This window comes from Canis lupus, chromosome 6 (genome assembly GCF_011100685.1).
Source record: "Canis lupus familiaris isolate Mischka breed German Shepherd chromosome 6, alternate assembly UU_Cfam_GSD_1.0, whole genome shotgun sequence".
Taxonomy (NCBI): Eukaryota; Metazoa; Chordata; class Mammalia; order Carnivora; family Canidae; genus Canis; species Canis lupus.
This window is the reverse complement of record NC_049227.1, coordinates 38,228,087-38,241,801: the sequence shown is the minus strand read 5'-3', so window position 1 is coordinate 38,241,801 and position 13,715 is coordinate 38,228,087. Positions and strand designations below refer to the sequence as shown.

The 13,715-nt window shown below is 42.1% G+C and overlaps 1 pseudogene; it reads right to left on the bottom strand.

Annotated features, from left to right (window-relative positions):
• Positions 1-70: 70 nt before the first annotated feature.
• Positions 71-6,342, bottom strand: LOC100683217 (annotated as a pseudogene).
• Positions 6,343-13,715: the final 7,373 nt, after the last annotated feature.

The following is a 13,715-nucleotide window of genomic DNA, read 5'->3' as shown; positions in this document are numbered from 1 at the left end:
TTCTGATATTTCCCACACATTTCTTCTCCCTTCCCTTATATTCCCTTTCACTATTATTTATATTCCCCAAATGAATGAGAACATATAATGTTTGTCCTTCTCCAATTGACTGACTTCACTCAGCATAATACCCCCCAGTTCCATCCACGTTGAAGCAAATGGTGGGTATTTTCGTTTCTAATGGCTGAGTACTATCTATTTAAACCATCATTGAGAAACTATTCCCACTCAACAGAGGCCCTCTCTCCCACAGGAGGGAAGTTTAATTGAGAACAGGGCAGCTGCTTTTCACTTGCTCTGAGGGCAATCAGAACTTGCTTAACAACTTCCCAAGATGCCTAAGAGGACTCTCTTGGGTTCCTCTTTGTGGTATTCGATTATGAGAAAAACAGGCACCCAAATGTATCATAATGAGAGAGGTCCTGGAGGGATGCCAGTTCCCTGTAACAATCAGCAGAGCAATTTATTAATAAAGTGAAACTACATGATCACCCTCTAGTTTTAACAAGCCCCAGAGTGATGGACTCACTAAGAGTTCAGTGACAGTAGTTAATAGATAGTTTTCTGGAAGCCACTAAAAAGCAAAGTAATAATTGTTATCATATTCTAATGTGACTGTATAGAGCATTCTCCCAGGAGCTAACGTGCCCTTATTTACCTACCTGCGGTGGCTTTAAATTTTTGTTCTTGAAATAAAGTGCAATATGTAAATGCTTTATACTAAAATCATAGGAATGTTGTGATAATTCACTCCCTCAGCATTCCTGCTTGATACTGCTTATTTCTTTTTATTTTAAAAGGGGGGGGCAAATTAATATTATTATTTAAAAATTTGAGTACAATCAATTTTGTTGGCATTAAAATTAGAGGTATCTTAAATTTGAATGGATAAACCAAAAACCAGAAATTAAGCTTGGTAAAAATGGGAATAGTTTTCCAGTAATTACAGGTTAGAACGCAGAAACCAATTTAGAGAAACATAGACAAACCCCATGTTTACAATGATTGTGCCACAGATTTAAACTTCAGTAGTTCATCAGTAAACTGTTCCCATTTAGATCTTCACCTTGAGATTAGATAGCTGTTTCTTTAAAAAAAAATCTCAGTACCTTGTACACTTAACACTTAAAATTTCTCCATTGTATATATACAAAACACCTACCGTTTGGAAGGGCAAAATACATACTTTCATAACGAAACTATAATGTACCTGTCAAGTATGAACAATATACACATAATACATGGTATACAGGATTTACAAAATATAAAACATAATACAAGTTGTTGGTTGTAATTTTTTCAACTCATCTTTTGCACTTGTAAGTTACAAGGCATATTTTCATTTCTGTACCAATTTTCTTTTCAAGAGTCCAAAGATTTTGAAAACTGACAGACATTGCAATCTGAGATCTAAGTTTGAATTTTTAGGAGAGTTTTTAAGTGTACTGCTGTCAACTCCCTATTTTGGTTGGAATTTTCGATAGTGCTTCCCATCCAGTGAATAGGAGGCTTTGGAAGAACACTAGGAGAAGGTGGATCATTAAACTTTGCCCCAACATATTTTTCCTTTTTGTTCACTTCAGTTAGAAATGCTGATTTCTTCAAATGCATATTTTTAATATTCTCAGTATTGTTAAAAGGCTTTTTTTCCTGCTTCGGAATTAAAGCAGATGAAACAAAATCCTGCCAAAGTTATTTTATTTCTTTTTGCAGAGGTGATCTTGGTTAGTGGTAAGTTATATTTGTTTTTCTGTCTGTTTATCTTTGGTTGTTCACACAAGTGTATATATACCATGAACAAGCTGGCCGTGGGGAATGGCAATTTTCTCCGATTTTCCCATCTTTGATTTTATTTTTATTTTTTATAATAAATTTATTTTTATTGGTGTTCAATTTGCCAACATACAGAATAACACCCAGTGCTCATCCCTTCAAGTGTCCCCGTAAGTGCCCGCCACCCAGTCACCCCCACCCCCCGCCCTCCCCTCCTCCCCTTCCACCACCCCTAGATTGTTTCCCAGAGTTAGGAGTCTCTCATGTTCTGTCTCCCTTTCTGATATTTCCTACCCATTTCTTCTCCTTCCCCTCTATTCCTTTTCACTATCATTTATATTCCCCAAATGAATGAGAACATATAATGTTTGTCCTTCTCCGATTGACTGACTTCACTCAGCATAATACCCTCCAGTTCCATCCACATTGAAGCAAACGGTGGGTATTTGTCATTTCTAATGGCTGAGTAATATTCCATTGTATACATAAACCACATCTTCTTTATTCATTCATCTTTCGATGGACACCGAGGCTCCTTCCACAGATTGGCTATTGTGGACATTGCTGCTAGAAACATCGGGGTGCAGGTGTCCCCGTGTTTCTTTGCATCTGTATCTTTGGGGTAAATCCCCAACAGTGCAATTGCTGGGTCGTAGGGCAGATCTATTTTTAACCCTTTGAGGAACCTCTAGTTTTCCAGAGTAGCTGCACCAGTTCACATTCCCACCAACAGTGCAAGAGGGTTCCCTTTTCCCCACATCCTCTCCAACATTTGTGGTTTCCTGCCTTGTTAATTTTCCCCATTCTCACTGGTGTGAGGTGGTATCTCGTGGTTTTGATTTGTATTTCCCTGATGGCAAGTGATGCAGAGCATTTTCTCATGTGTGTGTTGGCCATGTCTATGTCTTCCTCTGTGAGATTTCTCTTCATGCCTTTGCCCATTTCATGATTGGATTGTTTGTTTCTTTGGTGTTGAGTTTAATAAGTTCTTTATAGATCTTGGAAACGAGCCCTTTATCTGATGCGTCATTTGCAAATATCTTCTCCCATTCTGTAGGTTGTCTTTTAGTTTTGTTGACTGCTGTGCAAAAGCTTCTTATTTGATGAAGTCCCAATAGTTCATTTTTGCTTTTGTTTCTTCTGCCTTCGTGGATGTATCTTGCAAGAAGTTACTGTGGCCGAGTTCAAAAAGGGTGTCACCTGTGTTCTCCTCTAGGATTTTGATGGAATCTTGTCTCACATTTAGATCTTTCATCCATTTTGAGTTTATCTTTGTGTATGGTGCGAGAGAGTGGTCTAGTTTCATTCTTCTGCAGTGAATGTCCACATGCAGAAGAAGAAATCATACCTATTCTACTAAAGCTGTTTGGAAAGATAGAAAGAGATGGAGTTCTTCCAAATTTGTTCTATGAGGCCAGCATCACCTTAATTCCAAAAACAGACAAAGACCCCACCAAAAAGGAGAATTATAGACCAATATCCCTGATGAACATGGATGCAAAAATTCTCAAGAAGATACTAGCCAATAGGATCTAACAGTACATTAAGAAAATTATTCACCATGACCAAGTAGGATTTGTTCCCGGGACACAAGGCTGGTTCAACACTCGTAAAACAATCAATGTGATTCATCATATCAGCAAGAGAAAAACCAAGAACCATATGTTCCTCTCATTGGATGCAGAGAATGCATTTGACAAAATACAGCATCCATTCCTGATCAAAACTCTTCAGAGTGTAGGGATAGAGGGAACATTCCTCAACATCTTAAAAGCCATCTACGAAAAGCCCACAGAAAATATCATTCTCAATAGGGAAGCACTGGGAGCCTTTCCCCTAAGATCAGGACTAAGACAGGGATGTCCACTCTCACCACTGCTATTCAACATAGTACTGGACGTCCTAGCCTCAGCAATCAGACAACAAAAAGACATTAAAGGCATTCGAATTGGCAAAGAAGTCAAACTCTCCTTCTTTGCCGATGACATGACACTCTACATAGAAAACCCAAAAGCCTCCACCCCAAGATTGCTAGAACTCATACAGCAATTTAGCAGCGTGGCAGGATACAAAATCAATGCCCCGAAGTCAGTGGCATTTCTATACACTAACAACAAGACTGAAGAAAGAGAAATTAAGGAGTCAATCCCATTTACAATTGCACCCAAAAGCATAAGATACCCAGGAAAAACCTAACCAAAGAGGTAAAGGATCTATACCCTAAAAACTATAGAACACTTCTGAAAGAAATTGAGGAAGACACAAAGAGATGAAAAAACATTCCATGCTCATGGATTGGCAGAATTAATATTGTGAAAATGTCAATGTTACCCAGGGCAATTTACACGTTTAATGCAATCCCTATCAAAATACCATGGACTTTCTTCAGAGTTAGAACAAATTATTTTAAGATTTGTATGGAATCAGAAAAGACCCCGAATAGCCAGGGGAATTTTAAAAAAGAAAACCGTATCTGGGAGCATCACAATTCCAGATTTCAGGTTGTACTACAAAGCTGTGGTCATCAAGACAGTGTGGTACTGGCACAAAAACAGACACACAGATCAATGGAACAGAATAGAGAACCCAGAAATGGACCCTCAACTCTGTGGTCAACTAATATTTGACAAAGCAGGAAAGACTATCCACTGGAAGAAAGACAGTCTCTTCAGTAAATGGTGCTGGGAAAATTGGCCATCTTTGATTTTAAAACCTCTCTTCTGAAGGAGGGTTGGCTGGGCGCCAGGGGCGGCAGCTGGCCAGGGAACGGGCTCGCTTCCTCAGTTTGAGCTGCGGCTGCAGGACCCGGGGCCAAACTGGAGGCCCGGTCTGGGACTTCCTGCGCTCAGCTCGCCCGTCGCGGGGCCCCGCCCGGCCTCGAGGCTCGCCGGTGCTGCTGGTACTGATGGAAGCGGCTGGGCAGCTGCCCCGCCGGGCTGACCCGCACCCTCTTCTTGCGCCGCTTCTTTGGCGCTGCCAGAGAGGTGCCTCCCGCCGGAGCCAGACCGCAGTTGGACAGAGGCGCTGGGGCGCGAGGCTGCGGGGTCAGGCAGGGACCGTCTCCCCCAAGGAAGTGAGGGAGGAAGAGGGTGGGGGGCAGTGCCCGGGGTCGGGATTCGGGGTAAAGGCGGCGGGGCGGTGGTCACCATGGGGAGAACTCCGAAGTAACCGCGGGCGGAAAAGCCCAGGGGTGCAAGTCGGCCGCCCAGGACAAGTGGCTCCCGCTGCGGGACGGAGACGACGGTCATGCTCTAGGAGAAAAGTGGCTCAGCGAGAAGAAAGGAGAAAGAGAAGCCAGGGATTGCAGGGCGGCGGCGCAGCAACCGATAATGTATTTCTAATTAGCATCTGACCATCACATTTCCATAACTGCTAGGATGCAGAGTGACCTAGAAATTTAATATTCCTATTCTATTTTCTTTTCTTCTCCATTTGATACTTTATTTACTCTTGATGAGGAATTTTCTTTCCTTTTCCTTTGTTGGCATCCATTCTATCTCTTGATCCTCCTCCTGGAGTTATTCTAAAGTAGCTACTGTGTATTCCAACACACACGGCCCTCCCTCATCGTCAAGAAATGTACATTTCTGTGAAAGGTTCTTTTATGGCTGGTTAATACTTCCCATAGTTTATCATTGATAAAAGCCTACCTAACTAACCAAATGTTATTGCAACTAGAATTCCTGGTACATTAAGCTACTGTTTATCACCTGAAATTCCCAGGTTGACACTTAAATTAACCTACTTCCAAAACTGGTTCTGTCCTTATTTCCATGTGGGGATGTTGGCTCTTTAACCCTTTTAGAAAGCTATCCACTGCGAATGTTCATTCATCCATTCAACATTGGGCAAATATTTAGCGAGCACTTTCTATGTGCCAGACATTGTGTGATGTGCTCGGATTTTACATTCACAAACATTTTGTGTTTTGCTTCTAAAGAATGCTGGATTGGGGATAAAGAGGGCATCCTCTACCCTTCTTTACAGTTAGCAGCATTTGAATATGTTACTAGTATGATTACTGAATTATGGGATGCTCTGAGATTCCTTTTCAAGTTTAAGAGCATATCAGCTATCCATAAAGATGTCCCCTGCCTCCAGATCTATTTTCTCAGGCTTAACATTCCTGGAAGTCAGCAATCAGGCCAGCACACCATGAGTCACTTTGAGGAAATCAAGTATTGGCATCAGAATGCCCATATGCGATACAGCACGTTACTAGACTTGCCATGGGAATGAATACACACCTACTACCAGAGCCATGACCTATTTTCTGTTTTCCACTCAGTAATATTTCAAGTGTGTTTCCAAGACTACCCAAGTACTGGCATTATCTTGGTGCATTTATCAAAGTCCAGAGACTTGCTGGTTCAGAATTTTTATTGGTCAGCACGCTTAGAGTAGATGAAGTTCTCAGACAGCAGGATCACAAAGACTAATAAGCTTCTAAGTTAATATATAAAACCAGAGGATCCCTGGGTGGCTCTTTGGCGCCTGCCTTTGGCCCAGGGTGCAATCCTGGAGTCCCGGGATAGAGTCCCGCGTTGGGATCCCGGCATGGAGCCTGCTTCTCCCTCTGCCTGTGTCTCTGAAACCCCCCTCTGTCTATGAGTGAATAATAAATAAAATCTTTAAAAACAACAACAACAACAACAAAACAGAACAAGGGCAGCCCCAGTGGCTCAGCGGTTTAGCGCCACCTTCAGTCCAGGGCATGGTCAGGCTCCCTGCATGGAGCCTGCTTCACCCTCTGCCTGTGTCTCTGCCCCTCTCTGTGTGTCTCTCATGAATAAATAAATAAAAATATTAAAATAAATAAAGCTTAAAAAGAAAAACCAAACCCTTCTAATCCTTAAAAAAAAAAAGTCTGGTCCCAAAAAAAGCACTCTTAAGATATTTTGTCTGTGACACGGGGTTGTCCCAGCAACATTCTTTTCAACTACGTCAGCTCCTTGTCTCTGTAGGGAGAGACAGAGTCACCTGGGAGCAGATCTTTGGTCTTCTGGGGCTCAAGTGCACATACCTGCTGTGGGTCATGGACCCGAGCGGCAAGGACACAAGCGAGGAGGCTAAAGAGAAACCTCCTACAGAAGGGCTCCTGTCCTTCCCAGCATGCTCTGGGGTGGGCGGGGATCAAGGAGGTTGAGGCTGAGTGAAGAGGTGTAGATAAAGGGTCCCCGTCCCTCTGGAACAAACTTCCTGCCGCAAGTTAGGGAAGCTTGTTGAGCGATGAAGTGCAGTGGCCCTGGATCAGGTCCCATAGGAAACAGGAAAAAGCCATCCCCACAGAGAAGAAGACAAGTCCAGGCTGATGACAGGCCACCTCAGGGCCTCGGAGCAGTTCTGCAAGGTCTGGTCACCGTCACGAAGACTCTAAGTCCCTGTGGACCCAACTCACCCCAGAACTGGAGAGAACAAAAGCGTGACATGGAAGGAGAAGACAAAACTCTAAATCGGAGCCGGTGGGGCCCTCTGCCGCAGCTGGCAGGGCCTGTCCCATCAAGGACACCATCACAGCAGCGACCGACTGTCCCTCAGCCTGCCTGGGACCTGTGACCAGCCGCAGCACCAGCACATGGCCGGGCCAGCCAGGCCCCACCCCCACCCCACCCCAACACCTGGCGCTTGAAAGCAGGACTAGCCCCATCTGAACTTCATAACATGACACCAAGGTTTCAGATCCGCCCCCCCCCCCCTTTTTTAAAGTGACCATTCTCAAGTCTGCAATCTGGTCACTTTATATGAAGGGACTTTTATTTTATTATTATTATTTTTAAGATTTTATTTATTTATGCATGAGAGACATAGAGAGAGAGAGGCAGAGACACAGGCAGAGGGAGAAGCAGGCTCCATGCAGGGAGCCCGACATCGGACTCGATCCTGGGTCTCCAGGGTCAGGCCCTGGGCTGAAGGTGGCGCTAAACCGCTGAGCCACCTGGGCTGCCCTCAGATCCCCTTTTTATCACCGTGCAACCCAACTGCTTTTCTTTCCAGCTCGGAACCACCACACTGATCAATTTCATGCTCTTTCAGATCACACACAGACATACAGAAACCCACTTCAGCTCTCACCTAGGAGGTCTGGTTTGTTTTCCTCTTTACTCAAAGCACTTTAAAAAGATTATTATTTCGTTACCTGTAACAGATCTTCACTGAGGACTTCTGTTTTCTCAGCCCTGGGGGGGTGGTGGTGGTGGTGAATCAGAAGTTCAGAGTTACAAATCCAGAAATGCAAAGCAATTCATGAAATTTACTAATTCTCATCCTGGGCAGAAATGAATGATAATGTAGGGGACAAATTCCACCAATTTTTACATCAGAGGGCTGCCTAAGCAAAACCAAAATAAAAAATGAAGGTTTGCAGAGAATAGCAACCCCAAACACGAAAAAAGGATGGAGACCAATACTGCTGTATTGAAATAAGTGTGTTACAAATCCAGGAACTATTCTCTAATACTCGCTCCAGATAATAACAACAACTGAGCATTCCCTCTTTCAGATATCTTATCCTTACCTTAAAAATAAACAAAGTATTTTCACAGCTTTCCTCCACCTATGCCTTCTAACTACCATTAACTACCCAGACATTTCCAGAAAGATGACCTAGTGCCCAACAATTAGCAGGGGAGCATATGGAGCTGCTGGAGCCTCTGTTGCCAGATCACAGTACTTTCTTAACAAGAGTTTCCTCTGTAGTCCAAAAGGACAGCATCGTTGCTGTACATAAACCCAGAATGACTGCAATCCAGGTGCCAGGTTGAGACTTCTGGTTAAATAGTGATTAAGGTCAGGCCCCCTGGGTGGCTCAGCAATTGAGCATCTACCTTTGGCTCAGGTCGTAATCCCAGGGTCCTGGGATTGAGTCCTACAGCAGGCTCCCCTGCTTCTCCCTTTGTCTATGCCCTGCCCCATCTCTGTCTCTCTCATGAATAAATGAAATCTTAAAAAAAAAAGTAAGTAAATAAATAGTGTTTGAGACCAACTCAATTATCATCCCTACCCAACTCCCACTGAAATGAACAAGGAGACTTTTATTTATTTATTTATTTTTATTGATTTTTTAAAATTTTTTAAAATTTTTTTTAATTTTTTTTAAATTTTTTTTTATTTATTTATGATAGTCACAGAGAGAGAGAGAGAGAGAGAGAGAGAGAGAGAGGCAGAGATATAGGCAGAGGGAGAAGCAGGCTCCATGCACCAGGAGCCCGACGTGGGATTCGATCCCGGGTCTCCAGGATCGCGCCCTGGGCCAAAGGCAGGCGCCAAACCGCTGCGCCACCCAGGGATCCCTGATTTTTTTTTTTTTACAAGGAAACTTTTAAAAGGAAAAGAACAAGTCTGTTTCAGCCCTGAACATTCTGGGAGGTGGGGAAAAGAGAACACCCATTAATCAACCAGAATTTTGAAGTCTTTTTAATAAGATATGTTGCAGAATGGAAGGCTGCATGATCTTGCCCATGAACGAATCCCATGCAAGGGAAGGAAGAGCCATTGGCCAGAAACTGGATGGGACTACCTAGAATGACCTCAAGACCCTGCTGAGTACAGAGCGATACCAACCAGTTGCATGAGGTTGTGTTGTGCCCAAGATTGCGAATCTGAGAAACCACCAAGGAGCCTACACCGATTGCAAACACACGAGGGTTTATTTACAAGCTCAAGCTTGGGTCCAAGTATACCCGATACAATGGAGCAGGGAGTTGGACCCCGAGACTAAGAGGCATAGCAGCTTTATAGGGGCCAGTGGCCAAATGGGATTGTAACATACGCAGAAAGTTGCACAGTCATGTCAGTCCACACGCAGGTGGCCAATTGAATTACATTTTACCCTATAGTGACCATTTGAACTGGCCTATCACTCTGGTCAGAACTGGCACCCAGTTTTGGCGAGCACAAGGTGGGGTTACATTTTTATGAGCCGATTTCCGGTAAGGGTGTGCTCAGCGGCTTGACTAGGGTGGGGCAGCACCTTAAGCAATAAGCAGGTCATGTAGGGGTCATACAGGAGGTGGCAGGTACAGCACAAAATGGAGTTAGTCCTGCTCTGCTTGTCCAGGGGTAGGGAATTTTTGTTAAATTTCCTGGGTCCCACAGTTGGTGGTGCATCCCCCAGCCCACTCTTGGACAATGGCAAGTCAGGTGAAAACTGGCACCACCACAAAGGATTCCAATACCAGTTGTCACCGCAGCACCCTGGTTAACAGAGATGCTGATGGCAATGGCTTACACACCAGTTTCTACAGGAAACCAGAGCTCTGACCTAACTCAAATACCTCCCAGGTCCACAGGAGCAGAGCCTGGAGATGAGGTCCAGGCCCAGCTTTCAGAGAAGGCCAACTTTCAACTCTACGAACAAGTTCTGCAAGCAGCATGCCAAAGGATGCCATTTCAGCCCTTGCTCAGCATTCATGGTGGCAGCCATTGCTGACACGCCAAACGTAAGTAGTCATGCCAGTTAGGGAAGTGGAGCAGGGCCTCAGCTGCCTAGGAGCTCAAGCAATCGGCCCCAAAAGGAACCCTGACTGTCAGCCTCACGGGGACATACCTGGCATGAGACCACCACAGCTGCACCATGACCCCTACTTACCAAGAGCCTTGTCCCTCCTCTAGTGAAACACTACCACCAGATTGTGCAACTTCTGTCTCATCTTCTCTGGCGAGGGCCCTGTATACCTCACACAGAACTCTGAAATCTCTTCCTTCTAGAAGTGTAAGTATACGCAGACAAAAGTCCCCAAGGCCAACTAAAATGTTCAAAGTTCAAAATAAGAGATTCAGAGCAAATTAAGTCCCTTTATGAAATAAAAATATTTTTAAACTATCACAGAAGAAGAGGAAAACCTAATTTTAAAATCCCAGTATGGGGGCAGCTGGGTGGATCAATGGGTTAAGTGTCTGCCTTCAACTCAGGTCATGATTCTGGGTCCTAAGAATGAGCCTCGCACTGGGCTCCTTGCTCAGCGAGGAGCCTGCTTCTCCCTCTCCTTCTGGCCCTCCTTCCCACTTGTGTGCTCTCTCTCTCTGTCACAAATAAATAAATAAACCTTAAAAATGAAATCGAATCCCAATGTGGGCCATTAGCAAGTATGAGAAAGCAATAGCTCGGTGGTACAGCAGAAACAACTATGTGCATCTTTTCCCAGCAATCTCACATGAGAAATTTGAAATAAAAAATCAAATACAATACAAACAACTGCAAACAATTCAAATCAGGGCTTCTGGCGGGTGGCGGGGTGGGGTGGGGCATGAACACAGCACTGCAATAGCCACAAAGAAAATAAAGCAAATGGGGATGCTTGGGTGGCTCAGTGGTCAACTGTCTGCCTTCAGCTCAGGGTGTGATCCTGGAGTCCCGGGATCAAGTCCCACATTAGGCTCCCTGCAGGAAGCCTGCTCTCTCTCTGCCAATTCTCTGCCTCTCTCATGAATAAATAAATAAAATCTTAAAAAAAAAAAAAGAAAAAGAAAGACATCAAATGTAAAAACAAATCAAATACTAACTTCAGGAAAAACAAAAAGTCCATCAGAAATAGTCATAGTACACTAGTATGCTTTGCTGCAGATAACTGGTCGGATATAATAATGTAGATATCAAACAGTAATATATCAAAAAATTGTAATATAACTTGGAAGGAAAAGGGAGCAGAAGCAGAGAAGAAAGTCACATAGAGCACTAAACCCTCATTTATCAGGATGGGAAACCATAAGTAACAACTAAAACTTGGTAACTTGAAAGATATCAGTTTACCTATTATCTCTAAGTATAGACATGACTAAATGCCAGAATAAACAGAAATTTGAAAACAGAAATTTGAAAATAGCTGCCTCTATAGTTTGGGAATCTCAACTGGGACAATGGGATCTAGAAAGAGAACCCACTGGGATAACTCTTTTGCTATTATTTAACTTTCTAAACCGTGTGTATGTGTGTGTGTGTGTGTGTATATATCTATGTATATAGATATATACACACACACACATATACATATACATAGTTTCAAGTTTTAAAAAATAGTATGTCATGTTTTTTAGTGACATGCTGGATATGGTTTCAAGTGAAGCATAACTTCACGTGAAGCATAATTCTAACTTAAAACAAGGGGTCTAACTGACAATCTGCACAAAAGTACAACAGAACACATACCTAAGAATGTCCAAAACACAAAACAAATCCATATATTTCCTGTCCTTTTTTCAAAATAACAACTCTTTAATTTAAATTTAGAGGTCAAAGGTCGCAGAAGAGGAGGTGGGCAGGGATTTGGGGTAACTGCATGGACAGGCACTGAGGAGGGCAGTTGATGGGATGAGCATTGGGTGTTATGCTATATGTTGGGAAATCAAACTTTAATAAAACTTTAATAAAAACAAACAACAATAAAATGAAAAAATAAATTTAGAGGTACTTTATCTAGAAATCAATATGGAGATGGAGATATATACATGGGACTTATGATACGAAAATGTTAACATATTCCTTGAAAATAAGTTTATCCTATGTTTCCTGCTTTGTGGACATTCTATATTACATTGATAAAATTTAGAGAGACATCCAATGTATCTTTTTTTAAAAGGTTTTATTTATTTATTTATTTATTTATTTATTTATTTATTTATTTGAGAGGGTACCCATCCATGCAGGGGAAGAGGCAGAGGGAGAAGGACAGAATCTCAAGCAGATTCCCCACTGGGTTCAGGGCTTAATGTCATGACCCTGAGATCATGATCTGAGGCCAAATCAAGAGTTGGATGCCTAGCCTCCTGAGCCAGCCTGGCTCCTCCACAATCTATCTTTTTAACCAGATTTTTAAAATCTACTGCAATTATTAAAAATTACCTATTAGCAGGAAAGATTACTTCTCCCCCAGCTTTACTGAGCTTTAATCGACAAATAACACTGTATATATTGAAAGTGTATAATGTGCTAATTCAGTTTACATATATTGTAAAATGATTAATCAAGTTAATGAACACATTCATCACCTCTCACAGTTCCCTTTTTTTGTAATAGTAGTTGTAAGAATGCTTAAAATCTACTCTCTTAGCAAATTTCAAGTATATAATACAGAATTATTATAATCCCCAGAGCTTATTCATTTTATAACTGAAGGCTTATACCCATTGACTATAGCTTTTCACCCTTTAGACCAGGGGCCATCATTTTTCTCTGTTTCTATACATTTGACTCTTTCTTTTCTTTTCTTTTTTAAGATCCCAAATATGAGATCATACAGTATTTGTCTTTCTCTGTCCGGCTTATTTCACTTAAAGTATTATCCATAGGATTCATCCATATTCTTGCAAATGGCAGGATTTCCTTCTTTCTCACAGTTGAATAATATTCCATTGTGTGTGTGTGTGTGTGTGTGTGTGTTTGTGTGTGTACAGACACTCTCCACATCTTTATCCATTCATCCATCAACCAATACTTAGGTTGTTTCCATATCTTAGGTATTGTGAATAATTCTACAACGAATATAGGAATGTAGGTATCTTTGAAATACTGATTTCATTTCCTTTAGATATATACTCAGCAAGTGGGCTTGCTGGATCATACGGTAGCTCTGTTTTTAGTTTTCTGAAGAACCTCTATACTGTTTTCCATAATGACTATGTTTTCACTAAAGTGTACATGGGTTCCAATTTCTATTATCACCAACATCTGTTATCTCTTGTGTCTTTTACAGTAGCTATCCTAACAGGTGTAAGGTGGTATTTCATTACAGTTTTGATTTGTGTTTGCCTGATTATTACTGATACTGAACACGTATCAGTTTTCATATACCAGTTGGCCACGTGTATATCTTCTTTGAGAAAATGTCTAACTAGGTCTTTTGCCCATTTTTAAACCAGGTTAATTGTTTCTTACCAATGAGTTGTATGAATTCATTACATATTTTGAGTATTAACCCTATATTTATAGTTTGCGAATACCTTCTCCC